Below are 10,648 nucleotides of genomic sequence, written 5' to 3'. Positions count from 1 at the left end.
AGTTGCAATATTCAAGAAAGTATACGAGGTTCCATACAGCTTACAACCGAAAGTAAAGGCTGAATTGGATAATTTAGTTCTATTCGGAGTTTTCTCACTCATTCGGCATTCTGATTGAGGTACACCTTTAGTGGTAGTAAAGAAAAATAATGGTGATCTACGGCTGTGTTCTGATTTTAAGGTAACCTTATATAAAGTGGTAGAAAAAGTAACTTATCCTTTGCCACGAGTTGATAATTTACTTAATTCTTTAGTGAATGCAGACACGTATGTAGTACTGGACCTGACTAAAACATATTTTCAACTATTACTCAACTAGAGTGTTAAAGAGTTGTTGGTTCGCAATAATTAATGGGGATTGGTCACTTATAACAGGTTACCAATGGGTTTAAGCTGCAGTGCACAGATTTTCCAAAGAACAATGGATCAAGTACTGTTATATTATACTTTTGCCAAATGCTACCTGGATGGTTTGATTATAACAGGCCGTGGAGAAGAAGAAAAAAAGGTAAAGAAAAAAGTAAAGGTAAAGTGCTCCCCTGCGATTAGCACCACGCCATGAAGGCGTATAGGGGATGTGGGGGTAACGCCCCACACTTTGGAGAAGAAGAACGTTTCAATAACACAAAACTAGTTTTGGATAGATTGACAAATTACAATAAAAAAGTTAATTTCGATAAATGTCAGTCCTTCAAAAAAAAGAGGTAGACTATTTAGGTTGCAGGATATCTAGTAATGGTTTTCTACCTTTAATCAAGAATAAGACAGCAATATTGAATTGTCCAGAGCCAACAAACGTTAAAGAATTGAAGTCATATTTACGAATGATTTCATTTTTTCATAGAAGCATGCCAAAGTTCGTTATCAAGATAACACATCTTTACGAATTGCTAAAGAAATGAGCAGTGTGGTCGTGGACAGATCAGCAGTAAGCTGAATTTCTTGAATCCAAAGAATCATTGCGAAAATCTGAGATATTAACCCCATACAATCCAGATCAAGATATTGTATTGATTGTACATGGAAGTGGTGTAGGAGTTGGGTCTCAGTTGTGTAATAAGATTGAGTGAATTAAAAACAGTTGCCTTCACTTCGGCGACACTAGCTTCTTCAGACAGAAATTACAGCCAATTTGAAAGGGAAACGGTAGCTTTAGTAATGGGCATAAAGAAATTTCATAAGTATCTTTATGGAAAGCATTTCATAGTCTATAGTGATTCTTTACCTGCAAAATATAATTTTGGCGAGGCAGCAGCAATTCCATCGTTAGCATGTTCACGTTTACATTGATGGGCCTTGTTATTATCACAATACTCATACACAATTGTTTTCTCAAATCGTGTACATGTAGTAGATTTTTATCTAGATTGCCAATAGAGGTAGACACAGAGGATGCTGAGGAATCTTTAAATTATATTGACACCTTCGAAATAGAACCTCCACTGTTAGATAACATAGTAAAGAAGACAAACGAAGATAATATTTTACAAAAAGTTGTACAATGGGATAATGTTGGGTGGTCTAATTCACTTCCAAAAGAGTTTAAAAATACTGTTATCTTACATTATTATAGAAGGAAGAATGAAATAACAATGAGTAAAGGATGCCTTATGTGGGGAAGACTTGTAATAATTCCGAAAGAATGCAGGGAAACTGTGTTGAAGCTATTACATGCAGAACATGTAGTACACGTATAATGAAGATGATTGCTAGAGAATTCTACTGGTGGCCTTTAATAGACGAGGATCTTGACAGGTTGGGAAATCAATGTGTAGAATGCAATATTTTTCAAAGAAGTACATCCAAAAACAAATATGTCGGATGGAAGCATACAGAGATTCCTTTTGAAAGAATGCATGTTGATTTTTATTTAATATGGAGGAAGGGAATTTTTATTATTCATTGATAGTGTCTCCAGATAGACAGAAATGTGGAAGGTGCGATGTCAGATAATGGACCGCATTTTAGGACTAATCAATTTGAGAAATTTTGCGAAACTCATGGAATAAGATTTATACATTTTACAAGCTGATTTGCCTATTCTGTGAAGAAGAAAGAAGAGGTATGACAGAGCAAGTTTCTCTCCACACTTACCTAGATCCGATTTTGTTGTTAATCCATGTAAGTCCTTGGTTTGAGGTGCAACTTACTGATGTGTCTCGCACCTTAAGTTATACGATCCCTCGAACTTTCACGGTCCCGCGCCCACTGTACTCGACGATTTCTTATTAAAGACTGAGAAAGAGTTTTACCATGCGGGACTTTTACACTGTTCTTAACATTCTTTGTTCTTACCTCTTAACGAGAGATCAAAGCCTCTATCCTTCAAGGAAAATCCCTTGAGGAAGCGAGGCTGAATTACATACTTAGCGGTATGCAGCCAAAAGAATGAAGCTATTCTCTTATAGAATGCAGCATTCTCAATAAATGGTCGGATCGTTGGTTAGAAGTGGAGAGATGAAAAGTAGAACTTATACATATTCTGCCCTGCATCACTCTATATATGTATGTATGTATGTATGTATGTAAGTATGTATGTATGTATGAATACACTAGTCAAAACCATTAGAGGGAATTGAAATTAACTGAAACAGTTACGAAACAAGATGCAGGTAATACAATATTGTACATTTTAGGTGTGAAACATTCTTATGCTTCTCCTTTGATATATAACTATTATTTCAATATAAACTGTAATTGAATTCCTCCTTGGGAAGGAATTAAACCCTTACACCTTTTCTTCAATTACTTGGTCATGACTGTTGAAGCGTGAAGCGATGTTATTCCCTTGCGTATTTCCCAGCTCAAAGCCAGATGCAAATTCTGCCAGTTTTTGTCTCTGTGATATTCAGCTTATTTGCGGTACTTAAACCGACTTGCGATTCTTTGTAGCACCGAAATAAATGCGCACTTGTCGCCTGCCGAAAAACCAGTCCCTGAGTAAGTACTATTCGTGCCTCTGAGGTCAACGAACTGCTAACGCTCAGCCTAGCTGGGCCTGCCCAAATTCTCAACGCGGCCGTAAAAAATCCTTTGGCGAAACACAAGATGCATGAGATACTCCAGGCAATCGGGAAACACTCAGATCCAATCAGAACAATTGCCACTGATTTACAGCCCGTGGATCATGTTCTGTGTAGTTATGCTCCTTCGTAACATTACAACCGGCGAATGATAGAATAGCACGTTTCGCTTCGTTCTTCTTGATTTATTGGTTGTTTTACTGATTTTGTTCATTTTTACTTTCCTTTTCTGTCACCAGAGGCGTGCTCAAGATTTTCGAAAGGGAGGGGTTACGTATTACACTTTTTATTGGTAGTCAGCCCTCATTTTGTCATATTTTGACGTTCTTTTTTTTAGGAATATTAGGCCAAAAGGGGGGTATAACCCCCAACCCCTCCCCTTGGGCACACCAATGTCTGTCACCTTTGGCCATTCGCGAAGAAAATGAGTGATGGTATGACAAAATTGATTAAGGGACACTATCAAAGAACACTGATGTCCACGTTGTCGTCTTTTAATCAAGGGATCCCAGGTTCGATGCCCGGCGGAGGCACATAGTGGCTCGGATCCCACTTTAAACTGTAGGTCCAGTCCTGGTTAGCCTTCCTGTGAATAAAGTGGAGTTAAAATCAAACCTTAAAAGTCACCAATGTCGAAGCTGATATTCGAGTCTGAGACCCGTGGTGTCGTATCGCACTGTGCTAACCACTGCACCGCGGAGTTGCTTCGTTCTTGAACGTTGCATTAGTTTTTAATCAGGGTCAGTTTATACAGGGTGATTAAAATGTCCGGCCTAATTTAAAATGAGGTTATCCGTAAATCGTCGATTGATCACTTTACTGACCCCTCTCATATATCAGAAATTGTTTAATGAACTCGTGAGACACTGCTCACTCACAAGAGCTGGATTAAAACTGAAATTATTGTTTTCAAATTAATTTTACATAACATTTTTTGAGATGAATTACCATTTATACAAGTATATTAAACTATGATTTCTAGCTTTACGCGACCTTTGTAATAAAAATAAAAATTATTATGTTGCAGTGCTATCTATGAATAAAAATAGAAACATTTGCATATGTTAGTTACAGATTACAAACTAGGGTTATGGCAAGGGTTATTAATGTATTCGACCTTAGGAAGGCAGAGTGTTACCGGGATATTTCCAGTTGTCCCAGTCGAAACATCTTCCTGCATAAATAAGTTGAGTCGGTAGCAGTATTCCTGCTTAAGGAAGCAAAAACTGTTCCAATATCCATGATTAAGTCAACAAACGCGGTTACAATATCCGCGATTAAGGCAACAAAGACGGTTGAAATATCCGTGATTAAGACAGCCGAGACTGTTAAAAGATCCGTGATTATGGCAACAGAAACGGTTGAAATATCCGTGTTTAAGGCAACAGAGACGGTTGAAATATCCGTGATTAAGGCAGCAGAGACGGTTGTAATATTCCTGGTTAAGGAAGCAAGAACGGTTGCAATATCCTCGATTAAGGCAACAAAGGCGGTTGCAATATCCGTGATTAAGGCAGTAGAGACGGTTGCAATATCCGTGATCAAGGCGACAGAGACTGTTAAAAGATACGTGTTTAAGGCAACAGAGACGGTTGAAATATCTGTGATTAAGACAGCAGAGACGGTTGCAATATCCGTGATTAAGGCAACAGAGACTGTTAAAAGATCCGTGATTAAGGCAGCAGAGACGGTTGAAATATCCGTGATTAAGGCAGCAGAGACGGTTCTAAAATTCCTGGTTAAGGATGCAAGATCGTTGCAATATCCGCGATTAAGGCAATAAAGGCGGTTACAATATCCGTTACTAAGACAGCAGAGACTGTTAAAAGATCCGTGTGTAAGGCAACAAAGGCCGTTGCAATATCCGTGATTAAGCCAACAGAGACGGTTGAAATATCCGTGTTTAAGGCAGCAGAGTCGGTTGCAATATCCGTGATTAACGCAGCAGAGACGATTGTAATATTCCTGGTTAAGGAAGCAAGAGCGGTTGCAATATCCGCGATTAATGCAACAAAGGAGGTTGCAATATCTGTGATTAAGGCAGCAGAGACTGTTGCAATATTTATTCCTGGTTAAGAAAGCAAGAACGGTTGCAATATCCGCGATTAATGCAACAAAGGCGGTTTCAATATCTGTGATTAAGGCAACAGAGACGGTTGCAAAATCCGTGATTAAGGCAGTAGAGACGGTTGCAATATCCGTGATCAAGGCGACAGAGACTGTTAAAAGATACGTGTTTAAGGGAACAGAGACGGTTGAAATATCTGTGATTGAGACAGCAGAGACGGTTTCAATATCCGTGATTAAGGCAACAGATACTGTTAAAAGATCCGTGATTAAGGCAGCAGAGACGGTTGAAATATCCGTGATTAAGGCAGCAGAGACGGCTCTAAAATTCCTGGTTAAGGATGCAAGATCGTTGCAATATCCGCGATTAAGGCAATAAAGGCTGTTACAATATCCGTTACTAAGACAGCAGAGACTGTTAAAAGATCCGTGTGTAAGGCAACAAAGGCCGTTGCAATATCCGTGATTAAGCCAACAGAGACGGTTGAAATATCCGTGTTTAAGGCAGCAAAGTCGGTTGCAATATCCGTGATTAACGCAGCAGAGACGATTGTAATATTCCTGGTTAAGGAAGCAAGAGCGGTTGCAATATCCGCGATTAATGCAACAAAGGTGGTTGCAATATCTGTGATTAAGGCAGCAGAGACTGTTGCAATATTTATTCCTGGTTAAGAAAGCAAGAACGGTTGCAATATCCGCGATTAATGCAACAAAGGCGGTTTCAATATCTGTGATTAAGGCAACAGAGACGGTTGCAAAATCCGTGATTAAGGCAGTAGAGACGGTTGCAATATCCGTGATCAAGGCGACAGAGACTGTTAAAAGATACGTGTTTAAGGCAACAGAGACGGTTGAAATATCTGTGATTAAGACAGCAGAGACGGTTGTAAAATTCCTGGTTAAGGAAGCAAGATCGTTGCAATATCCGCGATTAAGGCAACAGAGACGGTTGAAATATCCGTGTTTAAGGCAGCAGAGTTCGGAGGAAATATTCTTGTTAATATTACTCCTCGCAAAGAAAACGGCGAAAGCAAGAAAACCTGAGACATCTAGGGTTGGCTCGAGAGGTCAATGGTTGGAGCAATGGGACTTATATAAGGCACCGAGTTCGTTCTCTGGTTGTGACTGGATTTTCGACTAGATCAGTAATATTTGTATATGTATACCCGTCGATCATTATCAACGTATGCGAAGAATCCTCATAAATACCAGCATAGATAGAAGTTGAGTAAAACAACTGAGATACTCACGGAAAAGAATATCTTGGTAACTCCAGGCATCCGTCCCGTCCGCCTGTAGGAATCGCGGACACACCCAGCTCCTCTCTATGCATAAGGCTGTCCAAACACTGAATGACATCGGTGAAAGTATTTCGCCCGCTTGTAAACGATCCTAATAGAGCAATCTTGAGGAGAATGAAGAGCTTTCTGCCTGACTTGAGAGGAGGCTGGGACCACCGAAAGCGAAAGGAAGGAGCCTGGAAGATCTTTTCCGTTTCTTCTAGCCTTCACGCCAATCGCCATTACAACGGCGACATCATCGTGCCATGAGGTGACAGGGGTTATGGATAATGGCGCGTATCCGTTTACCTTCTACGAGTCAAAGGCTTCGGATAGATCGGATGTCAATGAAGCATGGAAATTGAAGATTGCTGTCCTATTATCTTGGTGGCTATCACGCTGTGTCCTTTGGCTTCTTTGCTCTAAACTTTACACAATGGCGCTATGAAATTTTTGTTATATCGTGGTTGATTCCCTTTCACCTTCTATGGGGGCGAGGAGCCTAGCGACGTCTATAGAAACTTAAACATATATGCTAACAGCCAGTGGTGCAACCACAGAAGGGACATCGCCCCCAACTTTGGGCTAAAACCAATTCTAGGAGGGGCAAGGTGGGGGTGGGGGGTGAGAGGGCAAACATTGAAGTAAAGAAACCAGTAAGCAAATTGATCTTATTGACAAAGTTCAAAATAAATTCTCTCGTTATATAGTTTTTAGGATAGATGGTGCATATCCAAAGATGACACCTTATAACGAATTACTAATTAAATTAGACATTACTTCCCTTGCAAAGAGAAGAACCATACATCAGCTCCTTTTTCTTTTCAAACTTCTTAACGACAAATTGGATTCTTCCTCTCTGCTTTCAAAAATAGCTTTCTATGTCCCCCATCCAAAGTTGCGATCAAGAAAGCAACTCTTTACAATTTCCCACACCCGTACAAAATCCGCAGAAATGACTCCCCTGCGAAGAATGTGTACCTTGCATACTGAATGGTTAGAGAGGGGTGTACAGTTGGACATGTTTGCTAAATTTTCTGAGTATAAACGCTATTTAATGGACAACATTCTTACTTAATGTTTTTTTTATTATTATTATTATCTTCTTTATGTGTATATATATACCCATACATATATGAATGTAATTGTGTAAGATTTGATTCATTTTTTATCCGCGGTAATGTATAAGGATGATATATATATAACCTCTATATGTATTTTTTTGTATCTGAAAATGTGTATAAATATTATTTTTATGTGTATAAATCCTCAAATGTAAGACATTTATTGTGCACTGTAAAAGGGCAGATGCCTGTTGTGCGCAGGATAATAAATAAATAGATCTAAGGGTAGCAGGACAAAATGATACTCAAGGAGGAATTAGTTTTCATGTATTTCTTGCATTTTTCTTCCACACGGCCAAGAGCACCGGCAGGGGGCCACAGATGGGGCAATTGAAACCCTTCGATTTCAAATTTTATGCAATTAAAAATAAGTTTCGCAAAATGTTCTTGCTCGCTTCGCTCGCAATACCTGCTTTTCTTAGTCTCATCAAGTTCAGAGCCATAGCCAAGGGACGGTAGGAGTCTGACCTGGGCACCGAACGATCTAAATTTAAAAAGTTAAAAAAGAGAGAATGCTATGGCGCCCCGTGAAATTATTTGCGCCCTATTAAATCGATATTGTTTTCAGCTTGCAAAAATTGTATCTAAAGATTTTCTTGCTCGCTTCGCTCGTAATATCATTCTTTTCTGTAATGCATTGTAAATTACTAGAAAAAGAAGTAAGACCAAATATGTACTTCAGACTGTTGCTTTGCTGGTAAACAGTCTTGTTTTAATTGCATGAACAATTGTTTTGAGGACAATCAGCACAAACATGTGACAATTTATATCATTTTTGCTGTTGGTTTGTTATGAGGCGGATGAATTGATTATGTAATGTATTTAAAAATATATTATATGTACTAAAGAAACATTGAATATGTGCACAATTTTGTGTTAACATGTTGCATATGTATTTTTTTTATTTTACGTCGCTCCATGTTGAATATGCGTGAAACATATGTTCTACATGATAGTTACACATGTTATATGTACAAAAAGAGTTATATTCGTCATTTTAGTCTTACAAAAATACAGCTTGTGTGCTTCTTTTCCATTATTAGCTAATGTGAAATGGAACGTGTTGAAAAAATACCAGAAAATGTAAATAATAATAATATAATGTCATCATTATTATTATTGGCATGTTTATCGTCCTGGTACTTGCCCCCCATCCCTCAAACAAAAATTCGTGCTTTCGCCTCTGCTTACAGAACCAAACCTGATCTGCCTGATCTGCCCACGTATTCATCTAGTAGCAGAAATATACATATAAGGTTAAGTTCTGTTTATTTCTTCTATTAGACAAACACGTGAGTAGGTTAGGTTTTGTTTATTTCTTCTATTAGACAAACACGTGAGTAGGTTAGGTTCTGTTTATTTCTTCTATTAGACAAACACGTGAGTAGGTTAGGTTTGGTTTATTTCTTCTATTAGACAAACACGTGAGTAGGTTAGGTTTTGTTTATTTCATCTATTAGACAAACATGTGAGTAGGTTAGGTTTTGTTTATTTCTTCTATTAGAAACGTGCGTGAGTGGGTTAGGCAGGTCAGGTTTGGTGCTTTTAGCATGTATCTCCAAGTTGCTATGCCTGTCACGAGCCGCTCGTTCAATGGGTTGGTCACTGCCAAACTTTTCCGGTGGTGACGTCAGCAAAGAATATCGTTCTTCATATTGTTCCCCGAAGCATTACATTGGATCGCTATTTACTGTGCTATCCAAATGTTATTTTCACCGTAGTGAAGAGTTTCAGGTACAAATCGATAATATAAATATGTTACGTAAACCTTTTGGATAATGTAGAGAGTCATAAGTTTCCGAAAATAACATAATTGTGAAGCTAAGAATTAATACATTAAATTCGTAACTGCAGGGTAACTTAAACGAAGTAAATAGCGTATGTTATGCACAAAGTGCACTAAACTTGGTGTCATTTAGGTCGTTCCCAGTTGCTGTGGGTTCACAAAACGAAACAATTAAATTAGACACTGCGCTTTGTTCTTTACTGGTGCTATTAAAATAATCCAGATAGAGTGTACTTTCCGAACAACCCTCGTATTAATGATATATGATATTTATTATTATACACTATGCCCTCTCAGATAATTTTCGCATATGTTTGCATTGTATTAAGTATGCATTTCCCCTTGTAATTTCGTCCACTTTTCTTTGTTACAAAACTTTAAAATTATTTTTCCTGGAAATGGGAACGTTCTATAAGTTGCCAGCTGTAAAGGAGAAGAAAATATTTTATAGATCTCTAATCTTCACGATAAATGTATATATATAAAATGCAGAATCATTTTAACTAACCATGTAGATATCACGTAAAAAAGTCGGTTTTAATGCCAACTATGAAAATAAAATTACAGTCGTACGGAATTATTATGTATTATTTTTTAACAAAGCAATTCTCAACAGTAAAGCACTCAAATTGTTAAAATTGCAAATGACGTAAAAAAAGTATGCAAATTTTAGTACATTTGCAAGCATAAGATTTTAGATCTCAGATAACGTTTTGGTTTTTGATAATCATATTTTTATTATATATATATATATATATATATATATATAATCTTGTGTAGTAGTAGTTGAGCGTTTGTGTTTTTTCTTGTGTGGTGGTTGTTATGTGTTTGTGTGTCTTGTGCAGTAGTTGTGCTGTGTAGTGTGTTTGGGTTTGTCTTGTGTAGTAGTTGTGGTGCCTAGTAGTCTAATGTGTTTCTGTTTGTCTTGTGTAGTATCGGTGGTGTGTATGTATGTGTCTTGTGTTGTAGTTGTGCTGTCTAGTATGTTTGTGTAGTAGTTGTGCTGTCTAGTATGTTTGTTTTGTCTTGCGTAATAGTTGTGCTGTCTAATTTGTTTGTGTTTGTCTTGTGTAGTAGTTGTGGTGTGTTTGTGTTTATATTTTGTTATAGTTGTGATGTGTTTGTGTGTGTTTGTGTAGTAGTTGTGCTGTCTAAAGTGTTTGTGTTCGTCTTGTGTAGTAATTGTGCTGTCTAATGTGTTTGTGTTTGTCTTGTGTAGTAGTTCCTCCATTCATATTGGGGGTTAGGCGTAGAGCTGACAACTCTGCACTGTAAAAATACATGTCAAGAAACAACAATATAAGGCCATGGATGTTCCCAAGGTAAAATATTCCGGAGGTAAAATAATCCCCCGTTCGGATCTCCGGG

The sequence above is a fragment of the Lepisma saccharinum genome, chromosome 6 (genome assembly GCF_977018435.1).
Source record: "Lepisma saccharinum chromosome 6, izLepSacc3.1, whole genome shotgun sequence".
Taxonomy (NCBI): domain Eukaryota; kingdom Metazoa; phylum Arthropoda; class Insecta; order Zygentoma; family Lepismatidae; genus Lepisma; species Lepisma saccharinum.
This window is presented reverse-complemented; position numbering follows the sequence as displayed.